The 13,601-nt window shown below is 37.4% G+C and overlaps 1 protein-coding gene across 7 annotated transcripts in view; it reads right to left on the bottom strand.

Annotated features, from left to right (window-relative positions):
* Nucleotides 1–13,601, bottom strand: part of LOC149747710 (uncharacterized) — a 167,762-nt gene that overhangs the window by 71,402 nt on the left and 82,759 nt on the right. The gene's annotated exons all lie outside the window — the stretch shown is intronic.

The following is a 13,601-nucleotide window of genomic DNA, read 5'->3' as shown; positions in this document are numbered from 1 at the left end:
TTAATAAAATTCTAATTCCCATTGTGACTTTATCTTTGACCTACATAATGATCAGAAGTATGTTTTTAATATCCAACTATTTGGTAAAATATTGGTTATATAGGTTTAAATCTCTTGCTTATTCAGAGCCTTGTTTTTTTTTTTTTTTCAGAGCCTTGTTTTATAACCAGAATACAGTCAATTTTATAAATGTGCCATGTGCACCTAAAAATTTCTGCATAATATATATATTCCATCATTGTTGGTGCAGTGTTTTATGTAAATTTAGGCCAAAGTTTTTAATGATGGTATTCAGATCTTCTATAATCTGATTTGTTGTTGTGGTTCTATGTTACTGATCTAGGTAATTTAGATTTTTCTATTTCTACTTAGATTTTTGGAATTTCCCTTCATATATTGCATTGAAGTTTAGACTTATAATATATTCCTTGTAAAGTAACAGTGGGTTTTATTATCCTGCCTTATCGCCAGTGATACTTTTTGCTTTCAAATCTATGTTAACATTAACAAATCTTCTTCAATTTTACTTATTGTTGTTATGACATAATTTTTGAATCCTTTCATTTTCAATCTGACTCTTGTCTCTTGTAGGTGGCATAGAATTAGGTTTTTGGTTTGTTTCAATAATCCTTGTCCTTTAATTTCAGTATTTACAGTTAATGTATTTTCTTACAGACCGTTTACTCCTTGTTTACTATTTGTCCCACCTTGTTATGTTCCTTTTGCTCTTCTTTCTTCCTTTGAGATTTCTTCAAATTCCATTTTCCCTTGTATTAGCTTGTTATTTTTACATAAGTAGCAGTTACACATGTACCATGACTTATTAGCTCTTTTACTGCTTCTCAAGCAATGCTGAGATCTTAAATTTCTTTTACTACTTTTTCCTCTTCCTTTTGTTTTAATGCATTCTAATTTTTGATATATTTTATTATTACTCTTTTTTGCTGTTAGATTTTATTTAGGTTTATCCACTTATTTATCCTTTCTGTTATACATAATTCTTTATAAAGTCCTTATTTTCATCTGTGATAATCTTCCTTCTGCCTGCAGGTCTCCCTTTAGAATTTAATTCAGTCAGTTCTGATGAGAACATATTTTCTAAATTTTGTTTGTCTGCAAATTTCCTTATTTCATCTTTCCTTCCAAACATTTTCTCTGCCTCTAGAATTCCCAATGGGCAGTTCTTTTCTTTAGCACTTAAAAATGTTATTCCATTATTTTCCAGTATCCAGTCAGTTTCGCTGAGAAGTAAGCTGTAATCTTAATCCTATTGTTCCTTTGAAAGTAATCTCTCTTTTTCCTCGGGCTGCTTTTAAGATGTCATGTTTTTCTTTGCTGTTCATGAATTGTACTGTGGTGATCTTAGGTGTGGTTTTCTTTGTATTTGTTCTTGTTGCTTTTTTTTTAGTGCTTATTGAATTTAAGGCTCCATATATTCTTTTTAGTTTTAGAGAACTCTCAGCTGTTAATATTTCTGAAATATTGTTTTCATCCCAATCTCTCTCTCCTTTTTTCTTTGGACTCCAGTTTACACATGATAAAAATGTTTACTGTGGCCCATATGTCTCAAATGCGCTTTTGTGTACTTTTTATTCTTTTCGTTTCCCATGCTTTAGTCTTAATATTGTTACTACTCTATCTTCCAGTTCACTTACCTCTCTTTACCTGTGTCCAATTCACTACCGAGTTTTAAATTTCGTATAATTTTTAATTCTATCAGTTCAACTTCAATCAGTTTATAGTTTCTAGTTGTCAAGTTAAATTCTTCACCTTGTCATCTATTTTTTTGAACTTGATAATATTTACCAAAATATGTATGAACTTGAACGTTTAGGTCATCTATGATTCTGATTCTTTTTTTTTTATTCTAATTCTCCTTTTCTTGGTAGTCTTGGTGGTTCTTCAGTGAATACCAGACTTGGGATATGACAAGTTGTAGAGAATCTGAATGACATTACAGTTGTCCTTTGAACAACCTGGGTTTGAACTGCACAGATCCACTTATGCATGGATTTTTTTTCAATAAGTAATACAGTACTACATGATCTGTGGTTGATTGAATCCTCAGATTCAGAACCACAGATAAGAAGGGCCGACCATAAAGTTATATGTGGATTTTTGACTGCACAGGGAGTCAGCGTCTCTAATCCCTACATTGTTCCAGGGTCAACTGTATTTTCTTGAGTAGAGAATTTCCTGTTCTTAGGTAGGGAGCAGAGGGGAAGATCACCTCAGTCACTGGACCAACTTCATACTCATTTTCCTTCTTTATAAGGTTCAATGTAGATGTTGCATCAACCTTCCTAACACATAACACACAGACACACAGACACACACACATATGTAGAGACTTCCAATGTCCTAATTCATATCATTAGTTTTCCATTGGGCCACAAATCTTTCATAGGTTCTGAATCCCAATTTTGTCTCTTCAGCATTATGAGCCAACTAAGTCTTTGCTTTGACTTCAGTTAGCTTTTGTTTGACTTCTTAGCATCTTGTCTTGTCTACCTATTATACATGGAAAATACTGCAAGGGAACACTGTTGCTGAATCCAGCTCCGTTCTCTGAATCTTTACTCTCTCTGTGATTTTGGTCCTTAAAATTCTAGCTGCCTTGGTATTTCTCAATTCCAACTCTGGTTTCCTTAGTCCTATGACATTGTCCTAAGATCTACTGGCTTTTCTACCTCTTAGGAGCCACATCTGGTTTCTCAGACTTTTGCTCTTCATCAGTAGTTTCTAAATGACTGGGCTAGAAACGCATGTGCAGAATATTGTTCTCACTTCAGTGAGTTTCTTTCTCTATTTTACTTTTCTAGGTCATGGCTACCTCAGTAGCTTTCTAACACTCACAGTCAAATGTTTCTTATGATTTATCTGGCCTTTCTAGTTTTGGGGTAAACATTTTCATACCTTCCAATCCAATTTGAGTAATGTATTGTTTTTACAGTGCATTAGTGGAAATTAAATGGTAAATTCAGTCAGTCATTTCATACATCAAAAAGGAAAATCAGTCAACACAACTGACTGAAATGAATGAAGAAAACAATTCTAGGTAAACAACTGTCCCAGTAGACTTGTATAAATACAGTAGTGGTGTCATGTGCAGAATTAATCTTTCCTCCCCCTTAACTGCAGAACACTCTGCCGGCCAATTCAGTCACTCAAATGATACTGAATTATAATATTCCAGTTTCATTTACTCTCAGTTACTGGTGACTGCCCTTCCTTCTCCTTCATCTGTCCATCAGTGGAGAATGTCAGAGCAGAAGAATAGTAATATTGGCCTATTGTAATGTACTGTCTTGAATTCTACAGCCTCAAAATTCTTAGGCTAACTCAATGATCTTAAAGAGCCTGGTGCAGAAAGGATATGTGAATTAAATCCCAGACCACTGGCTGACCCTTCCAGCACTAACATCCCTTATTCCTGGTTCTAATATATCACAGAATACTCAAGAGGAAACTTTTGAGTGGTCAGCAGAAATATGGCTCCAAAGCAGGCACATGGAAAAGAAATGTCATCTGTGAACCACTTTAAAGTTGACTTGTCTTTTACTCATAAACCAGATTCAGTGTGAATTCTGTTCTGCTAAATGTTAGAGAATCTGTTGGAGGAGTGTGGGCAATTCTTTTGAATTTTTTACTATCTAACTTTTTGGTTTTTTAACATCTTTATTGGAGTATAATTGCTTTACAACGCTGTGTTAGTTTCTGCTTATAACAAAGTGAATCAGCTATACATATACATATATCCCCATATCTCTTCCCTCTTGCGTCTCCCTCCCTCCCACCCTCCCTACCCCACCCCTCTAGGTGGTCACAGAGCACGGAGCTGATCTCCCTGTGCTATGTGGCTGCTTCCCACTAGTATCTATTTTACATTTGGTAGTGTATATATGTCCAAGCCACTCTGTCACTTCATCCCAGCTTACCCTTCCCCCTCCCCGTGTCCTCAAGTCCATTCTCTACGTCTGCATCTTTATTCCTGTCCTGCCCCTAGGTTCTTCAGAACAATTTTTTTTTTTTTAGATTCCATATATCTGTGTTAGCGTACGGTATTTGTTTTTCTCTTTCTTATTTCACTCTGTATGACAGTCTCTAGGTCCATCCACCTCACTGCAAATAACTCAATTTCATTTCTTTTTATGGCTGAGTAATATTCCATTGTATGTATGTGTCACATCTTCTTCATCATTCATCTGTCGATGGACACTTAGGTTGCTTGCATGTCCTGGCGACTGTAAATAGTGCTGCAATGAACATGGTGGTACATGTCTCTTTTCGAATTATGGTTTTTTTAGGGTATATGCCCAGTAGTGGGATTGCTGAGTCATATGGTAGTTTTATTTTTAGTTTTTTAGGGAACCTCCATACTGTACTCCATAGTGGCTATATCAATGTACATTCCCACCAACAGTGCAAGAGGGTTCCCTTTTCTCCACACCCTCTCCAGCATTTATTGTTTGTAGATTTTTTAATGATGGCCATTCTGACTGGTCACACAAAGAACTTTGGCATGGTGTTCATCATCTAGCTAATCCTAACATGCACACATTTATGAGAGTAATGTCAGGTCTTTGCCAGAGTGGGTTGCGTATTTGGGCAACTGGGTCAAATCAAGAAGGGCAAATGTAGGCTGCCAGAGTAAATAAGGAGAGGAAAAACAAAAAGAACGAGACATATCATTCATCGGTGATTTTCCCCCCAATATTCTTAGCCTCCACCTATCTCCATCTTACTGGTAACACAGGAAATAGACTGAAGAATCAGGTAAAAGGTCTCTACAGAAACTGAGGTAATAAAGAAAATAAAAAAATAAAACATAAAATTGTAAATTCTCTTCCTAGGGATAATTGAGATGATACTTCAATAATAACATAAGATCAGGTGAAGTCTAAAGAAATTTTAGAAAACCTGGATAAAGTAAGAAAACATCTCTTCGCCAGCATCCGAATGTTAGAGAGACACCGAGACATGTGGGCCAAGTTCTGGAGAGAAGGGAGACACAGACGCAAGCTTGACATTTGGTGCAGCTTTTCTCCTTGGGGCATTTGCTGATTCAACTCATACAGCCTAGGAGCTGAAAAGCCAAGGAGTTCAAAAGACTCTAAGCACAGAAGCCAAACGGCAAGAGCTCAAGCTAAAGGCAACGACTAATGGAATGACAAGCTACACCTATCCTTAGTCTCACAGGGCTGGGGGAACCATTACATTTAAAGCCTAACAAATATAAGGGTAGTTGGGAATAGGGAGAATCTAAACGTTCACATGGTAATCCCAAAGGGCAACACCCGTAGAGGAAGGACAAGACAGAAATAGAGCAACCTTCACACAGAGTGAAAAACGGCTTTGAATGAGCTCAAACTGAGAATGGACTAAGGTTTCCAGTCCCTATAGTAACTGTCTGCCATGGGCAAAAGGAAATCTTTTCAAGAGAATGATAACATCCTGAATGTGGAGGTATATTTATAGTTTCCTAAAATAAGTGAAGCCCAATTTTAATATAAAAATAATTGGACATACCAGGAAAAAGACTAAATGATCAAAAGCTCAAAAAAAAAAAAAGAAAGAAAGAAGGAAAAAAGAAAATATAAATAGACACAGGAGGACAAGAGTTAGTAGGCCTTGGTTAAAAAACAAAACAACTATGATTAAACAAAGAAAATAGACACATGGCAAATAAGCGTATGAAAAGATGCTACACATTCCATGTCATCAGGGAATTTTAAATTAGAATAATGAGATACCACTACACACCTATTCAAATGTCTAAAATCCAAATACTGAAATACCAAAGTTGTTGACGATGCAGAACAACTGGAATTCTCATTTGTTGCTAGGAGGATACTTGGCAGTTTCTTACAAAACTAAACATACTTTTACCATACAGTGATCTAGTAATCATGCTATTTGGTATTTACCCATAGGAACTGAAAAGTTACATCCACATAAAAACCTGCACATGGATGTTTATAACAGTTTCTTTCATAATTGCCAAAACTTGAAATCAACCAAGATGTTTTTCAATAGGTGAATGGATAAACAAACTATGGTATATCGGTACAAAGGAATAGCATTCAGCAATAAAGAGAAAAGGCTATGTAGCCATGAAAAGACGTGGAAGAAGCTTAAATGCATATTGCTAAGTGAAAAAAAGCCAATCTGCAAAGCCTACATGCATATTATATGATTGCAGCTATATGAAATTTAGGAAAAGGCAAAAATGTGGAGATAGTCAAAAGATCAGTGGTTGCCAGAGGTTGTGGGGAGGGAGAAAAGGATGGGTGAAGCCCGGAATTTTAAAGGCAGAGAAACTCCTGTGTATGGTTCTGTAATGGTGGATACAGGCTATTGCACAAATCATATAATGTACAAAACAAAGAGTGAAGTCTAAAGTAAACCATGGACATTAGGTAGTAATAATGTGTCAATATTGGTTCATTAACTATAACAAATGTATTACGCTAATGTAAGATATTAATAATAGGGGAAACTGGGTAGAGAGGTAAGGAGGTATGAGAACTCTGTCCTTTCTGCTTAATTTTTCTGTAAACCAGAAACGGCTCCAAAATAGTCTGTTAATTTAAAAAACAAATCTAGACCTGCATACAAAACTTGCACGTAAATCCAACCACAGCAGCATTATTCATAAGAGCCCCAAAGTGGAAATACCCCAAATGGCCATTTACTGTGAATGGATAAATGAAACATAGTAATATCTACACCATGGAATTATTATTCAGCCATAAAAAGAAATCAAGTACTGATGCATGCTAAAACATGGATGAACCTTGAAAACATGCTAAGTAATTGTATCATTCCATTTGTATGCAATGTCCAGTCTAGACAAATCTGTAGAGACAAAGTATATTAGTGGCTGCCTAGGGTTTGGAGAAATGGGGGAGTGAGTGACCTATAATAGATTCTTTTTCTTTTGCGGGGTGGATGAAAGTTCTAAAATTGATTGTGGTGGTAGATGCATAACACATTAAATTGTACACTTTAAATAATATGGAAAGTAAATTATATCTCAATGAAACTATTATTTAAAATTATGATTAATGTATTAAAAAAAGGACAACATGTACAATTTAAGCAAAAATTGTCTGTGAAATGCAACCAAAAGAAACTTCTAGGGCTTCCCGGGTGGCGCAGTGGTTGAGAGTCCGCCTGCCGATGCAGGGGACACGGGCTCGTGCCCCGGTCCGGGAAGATCCCACATGCCACAGAGTGGCTGGGCCCGTGAGCCATGGCCGCTCGGCCTGCACGTCCGGAGCCTGTGCTCCACAACGGAAGAGGCCACAACAGTGAGAGGCCTGCATACTGCCCAAAAAAACAAACAAAACAAAACAAAAACTTCTAGAATTAAAAATGCTGAAATTAAGCACTCAGAAGATCGGTTGAACAGTACTTTAGTCAAACAAAAGAAAGGATTACAAATGTCAATTAAAAAATAACTACACTAGGGCTTCTCTGGTGGCGCAGTGGTTGAGAGTCCGCCTGCAGACGCGGGGGAGGCGGGTTTGTGCCCCGGTCCGGGAGGATCCCGCGTGCCGAGGAGCGGCTGGGCCCAGTGGGCCTATGGCCGCTGGGCCTGCGCGTCCGGAGCCTGTGCTCCGCAGCGGGAGAGGCCGCAGCAGTGAGGGGCCCGCGTACCGCAAAAAAACAAACAAAAAAACTACACTAAAATGTGGAGGGAAAATGATGGAAAAGAGAAATAAGTACTTAAGACATATAGAGTATATATAAAACACTGTGTCTAGCCAGCCCCAAGTCACACAGCCTAGGGAGGAGACACACAGCCTACCTGAATCACAAGGACTTCTCCAAAGGAAAAATGAGGTTCTGATGCCAGAAGTGGATGGAATGAATTGCAAAGAAAAAGAACAATGGTAAAGTATAATCTAGATATACATCGGTAAATACATAGGTTCCCTGGGGTTGTGATCTGGTACAAACCATAAAAAAAAAAAGATAAGGCTCATAGTAGAGGCTGCTAGATTCTGCTGAGGAAAATGTCCAGGGAGGGAAGAGTTGATTTATTTCATTATTTTTTTAGAGTCCACATATAAGTGACATCATGCACTATTTGTCTTTGTCTTATTTCACTTAGCATAGTGTCCTCCAGTTTTATCCATGTTGACTTAAATGATAGGATTTTCTTCTTTTTTAAGGTTGAATAATATTCCATTGTATATATATATATATATATATATATACCATATTTCCTTTATCCATTAATCTACTATGGACACTTAGGTTGTTTCCATACCTTGGCTCTTGTGAATAATGCTACAATGAACACGGGAGTACAGATATCTCTTCTAATAATGATGATGTTTCCTTTGGATATATACTCAGAAGTGGGAGTGAGGAAGAACTTATGACACAAATCGACTATGTGTAAAAGATGTTGTAGGAATGAAAAAGTCTGAACACCTAGGCAGAGTGTGGAGTATTTGGAAAGGTCATTGTTCAAGGTCATACATAGTTTAAAATTATGACATTTCAGTGAGCCTGTGTGCATGAAGGCTTGCTTATATTTTGGGATTTGAATATAGTGCAAAGAAGTGTTGCTAAATTTTCGATCAACATCAAAAACAGGGTGGAAATGTTTTTTCTTTTATTATGAAACTGCAGGAAAGGCAAGCCTAGAATTCTAGGCCCACTAGAATCTTCCCTGATGATAGTGCTAATTTAGGAGAAGAAGGATCCAAGGCCATAGAACAATTTTGAAAGCAAAATAAGACTGCTGAGTCTTCACCCAGTGTATGAGATTAAGTTTTAATGGCATATGATGCAGTGGCCATGACACAGCCGGCAGAGCTCGTTGAGTTGTGGAAAATGGCTCTTGAAGCTACAGGAAATGAACAGTAGACATAGAAAAAGAACAAGGTAAGTTCCAAAGAGTGGAAGGACAAAATTAATCAAGAGAAAAGTCAAAAATAGAGAAGAAAAGCAGTAAACTTGACAAATAAAACCAAAAGCTTGTTCTTTAGAAAGACCAATAAAATAAGCAATATTTGGCAAATATGATAGTGATGGGACTAGCTATAAAACAGAGAGATTTGTTTTTTTAATTACAAAAGAATACCATGGTAGCTTTATACCAACACATTTGAAAATCTGGACAAAATGGCTGATTATTGATTAGTTATGTGCAGCCATTATTTACTCCTGTTTTGAGTAGAGAATACAAGTAGCTTTATGAAAATAGAAAATATAATCAAAGATATACACCTTAGAAAGACATCAGTTATTTTCCAATGTATTAAAAAATTAGAAGAGTCCTAATACAAAAATCAGATATGGAAAATTTACCCAAAAGTAACTAGAAGCACATTTCTTTTAAGATCTTAAGTTCGACCTCATATTAGCAAATAGATTCCAGCAACGTATTTTTAAAAAGTCATTATGATCAAGAGGGATTTATCACCATAAAGTAGATTTTTTCCTAATTGGGATTCGGGCAGATGAGCTATGGGACTTTTCAAATCTCCAAAAATAATGACAAGAATAGTGACAGAAAAATAGGAGGCTGCAAGCAAAAACATTCAGGAAATGAGGAGAAATGAATGAGATTTAATAGATTGATTATGACAGCCAGGATAGTGCAGTTTGTTGGCACATACTTCATACAAGCTGAGGCTTTGGTTTTTTGTTGTTTTGTTTTTGTCTTTTTTAATTAGGAGAAATGTCTTAGAAGCAGCACTGGTGGGGGGGGGTGGGAAGAGAATGACAATCTAGTCTCTAAGCTCTACAACAGAGAGTTGTCCTTCTCTGAGGAGACAGTAAGGAAAGCTGTGTCATCAGGGGAAGTCAGTATTTTGTTTTTTTTTTTTTGGCGGTACGCGGGCCTCTCACTGTTGTGACCTCTCCCGTTGCGGAGCACAGGTTCCGGACGCGCAGGTTCAGCGGCCACGGCTCACGGGCCCAGCCGCTCCGCGGCATGTGGGATCTTCCCGGATCAGGGCACGAACCCGTGTCCCCTGCATCGGCAGGCGGACTCTCAATCACTGCGCCACCAGGGAAGGCCGGAAATCAGTTTTTTATTCAAGTCAGAAGATAAAGGAAACATTAAAGGAAAATACTGAAGATTGGGAATTTTGATAATGACAGACTATATATTCTAAAGGATACACAGAAACTATTTGGGGAGTGAGGGATTGGAAAGAGACGGGAGATTAGATCAGATCAAGAGATGTAAGAGGTTATGGGGATAAAAATTAGTATTTAAATATCTTGAATGCTTGGACTTTTGGTAGTTACAGAGTAAAATGGAAATAAAAGCATGATGAGATTAATCCTGCTGGTCTTCTGGGGGAAGGTAAGTGGTGAAAACAGAGATATGGAGACACGCTGACTGCACTGGTGGGGAGTACTGGTTATACACCATACTGGTGGGCTTTCAAAATGCTAAATGGAGGTGGGGTCCTGGCTAGGGAAGGGGAAGTCTATATCGACTTGGACAACAGAATTTGGGGGGGGGTGGCGATTTATTAAATCCAAGAGAGTAAAATATATCAAAAACAGTGGAGGTCGGGAATCAGACAATGTGAAGAAGTTGGGGAGAGAGGAGGAATTGATTGGGGGTGGGCTGTCCTTGAGTCATTACCTGGTGGTGAGCACTCCTTAAAAGACAGAGCTGGGGAGTAGAGGTTTACCTAATGCAGCGCTGGGATTAATTAGTTGAGGTAAAATATGTTTAGGAACATAGAAGTCTATCACTCACAAGTGTGGAAAAAAATTTCATCTCCCAGTAGAGACACTGCATTTTACACTTGCCATAAGGAAGATGAGTGTTGATGGGGGTCTGTATGATCATGGGCTGATGATCCATAACACATATAGTCATAAAGATAAATGGGTTCTAAGTGGATCTGGTGATAGATTCTATTTACACTTCTGGTACTTCTTATTAAAATGACTACAAACTCATTTCAGGGATATATGTTCTTTGCAATTAAAGATGAAAACCAGGCCCCTTAATGAGCCCGTATAGGGTAATACATTGTCTAGTATTAGCATCATGCTGTTGCCACTTTTCAGGAAGCACTGTTCGCTACAGTCTTTTCGTAATTTTACAGATAATCATGAAGTGTAATGTAATCATGGGAAAGCATTTACAGGAAAACTTCATTTATTTGGCATGATTGGGAAATAAATGTTCCTACCTTATTATTTTAGGTAACTCAAACATCCCCCTGGAGAATCCAAAATTTAAAGAAAAAAATTTGTTTTCAATGAACTTCTTTTACAATTTGTTGTTTCTTTAAATACGGTAAAAGAACATAATTTAATCCTTTCTTGACTACTTAGACTAAGCAGGCTAGAGTCATATCTGAAAGGGAGGTAGCCAAGGCCAAGATATTTAACTTCTCTCAACTTTCCTTTTCTCTTCTATAAAGTCAATACCAATTTTATAGGGTCATTATGAGAATTTAATGAGATAATGCAAAGAGAGCTTAGCTCCATTTCTGTCACACAGAACACAATCAAGGGTACCTATGATTATCAGTAGCCTCATCAGATCAGCACCTTAATTAGTAACATCAAAATCTGCCTCCACTCCAATCAAATGATGGCATCAGATCATATGACCCTCGACAAAATGACCCTAGACTACTGAGGTTTTGAATTACAGTTCCGTGTTTTTCAGTATCTTCACTCTTTGCTGCAGTGTGTGCCTATACACAACTGCATTAATTTTTCTCTTCAACCACTGGATTTTCTGTTTCTAATATATTCTGGTATAACAAACTTGATACCTGAATTTACTAGGACTGTGTAAACAAAGTATAAAATTAATTTTGAATGAGAGCCAGAGGGCCTCTGTCATAAGCAAAGTCATGGATATTAGTGTATGAAATTGGTGACATCCACGTTGGTTACTGAGAAACATTTCTTGAATTCATCTCAACTTTTCAAATATTTGTCAGGCATCTGTTATATAAAGTCTAGATCACTGTCATAGCCTTTTATTTCATGATCAAATGCATTAGAGCACTTAATATGCTCAAGATGTGCTGCTGTACTAGGTATTAGGAATGCAAAAGTGATAAGCTAGGCCCTACTTTTAATTAGGGAGGCTGACCAGAATCTTCGCCATTGTAATATCTTAAGATTGGTACAGAGGATCAGGCTTAAGTTATTTTACCTAGACCTGAGTTTTCTAGGGGAAATGATATTTAACTTGGTTAAGTAAGAGACAGACAAATAAATGAAGAGAAAGGCAGGGACACTGGAAGTGTAAAGGTCCAGAGGTAATAAAGAACTTGGAAAAGTTGATGACCTGAATAAAGCTCACTGTAGGCGAAACATAAAATGGAACCGGACGATAATACTGAGTTGTAATGCTGAGTATGTACATTAAGCAGGGACACGGATATGCAGACTGTGTAAACCATGGTAAAGATTTTGGGCTTTTTTCCAAGGATTATGAAGGGCTGTTTAAAGGTTTAATCTGTGAAGTGATATACTCAGGCTTATGCTGAGTATATCATGTTTCAAAGGTCATTTTATGTTAACCACAGATAATGGATGGAGTACAAGTCAAGGGATGGGGGACGGTGAGCATGCTGCCCAGTGGTCCGGGGGGGAGACTGCAGTGACCCACACTAGAGCGTGGGCGGTACAAATGGTAGGGATTTTCACGAGGGAGAAACGGTAGGACTTGAAGACCAATAGAATAAAGGGAGTGAAAGAGAGGTAGGTGTCAAGGCTGACTTTGTGTTGCCCAGCTTCACAGATGGTGGTACAATTTACTGAACAAAGGAATACTGACAAGGGACCACACTTGAAAAAGAAGGTCGAGAACTGAGACTCAAAACTTGGCAAATTTGAGGTACCTTTGAAGTATATACTTATCCCCTGGGAAGGGACTAAAAGGTGCCCCAACTCTCCTCCTTCAAAGATTCATTACTGTGTGTATTCCAACCTCTTATGCTGTTCCATCAGTCAAAAGTCCTGATAGTATGTCCCAGCAAGGCCACTTCTAAATTTTTACCAAGAGGAAATGAAAGTATATCATCCACACAAAGACTTGTAGACAAATATTCCTAACAGATTTAGTTATAAAAGACAAGACTGGAAACAACCCAAATGCCCATCAGGGAGTGCAAAGTTAAACTGTGGTATATTCTTGTAATGGAATACTATTCAGCCATAAATAAGTGAATAAATGGAGTAAGCTATTGATATGTTCAACGACATGAATGAATCTCAAAATCATTATGCTGAGTAAAATAACCCGGACCAAGAAAAAAAAAAGCATAATGCCATTTTTATAAAATTCTAGAAAATGTAAACTAATATATAGTGGTTAAAGCATAGAGAGAAGAAAGAATTGCAAAGCTGCACAAGAAAACACTGGGAATTATAACATATTTGGTATTTTGATTGGGATGATGGGTTTGTGGGTCTACGCATATATTAAAACTCACAGTATTTAGTATACTTTAAATATGAACAATGTATTGTGTGTAAATTGTACCTCAATAAAGTTATTAAAAAGTCAAACCCCTGATCACCTGCTTCCAACCAGGTGAGCTCTCATTCCCTGTTCTATGTCCATTCATAACAACCTGTTTGATAAT

This window comes from Delphinapterus leucas, chromosome 13 (assembly GCF_059928025.1).
Source record: "Delphinapterus leucas isolate spDelLeu-1000000601 "Yukka" chromosome 13, BTC_Dleu_Yukka2, whole genome shotgun sequence".
Lineage (NCBI taxonomy): Eukaryota > Metazoa > Chordata > Mammalia > Artiodactyla > Monodontidae > Delphinapterus > Delphinapterus leucas.
The sequence above is the reverse complement of the archived record's forward strand: the minus strand, read 5'-3'. Positions and strand labels throughout refer to the sequence as shown.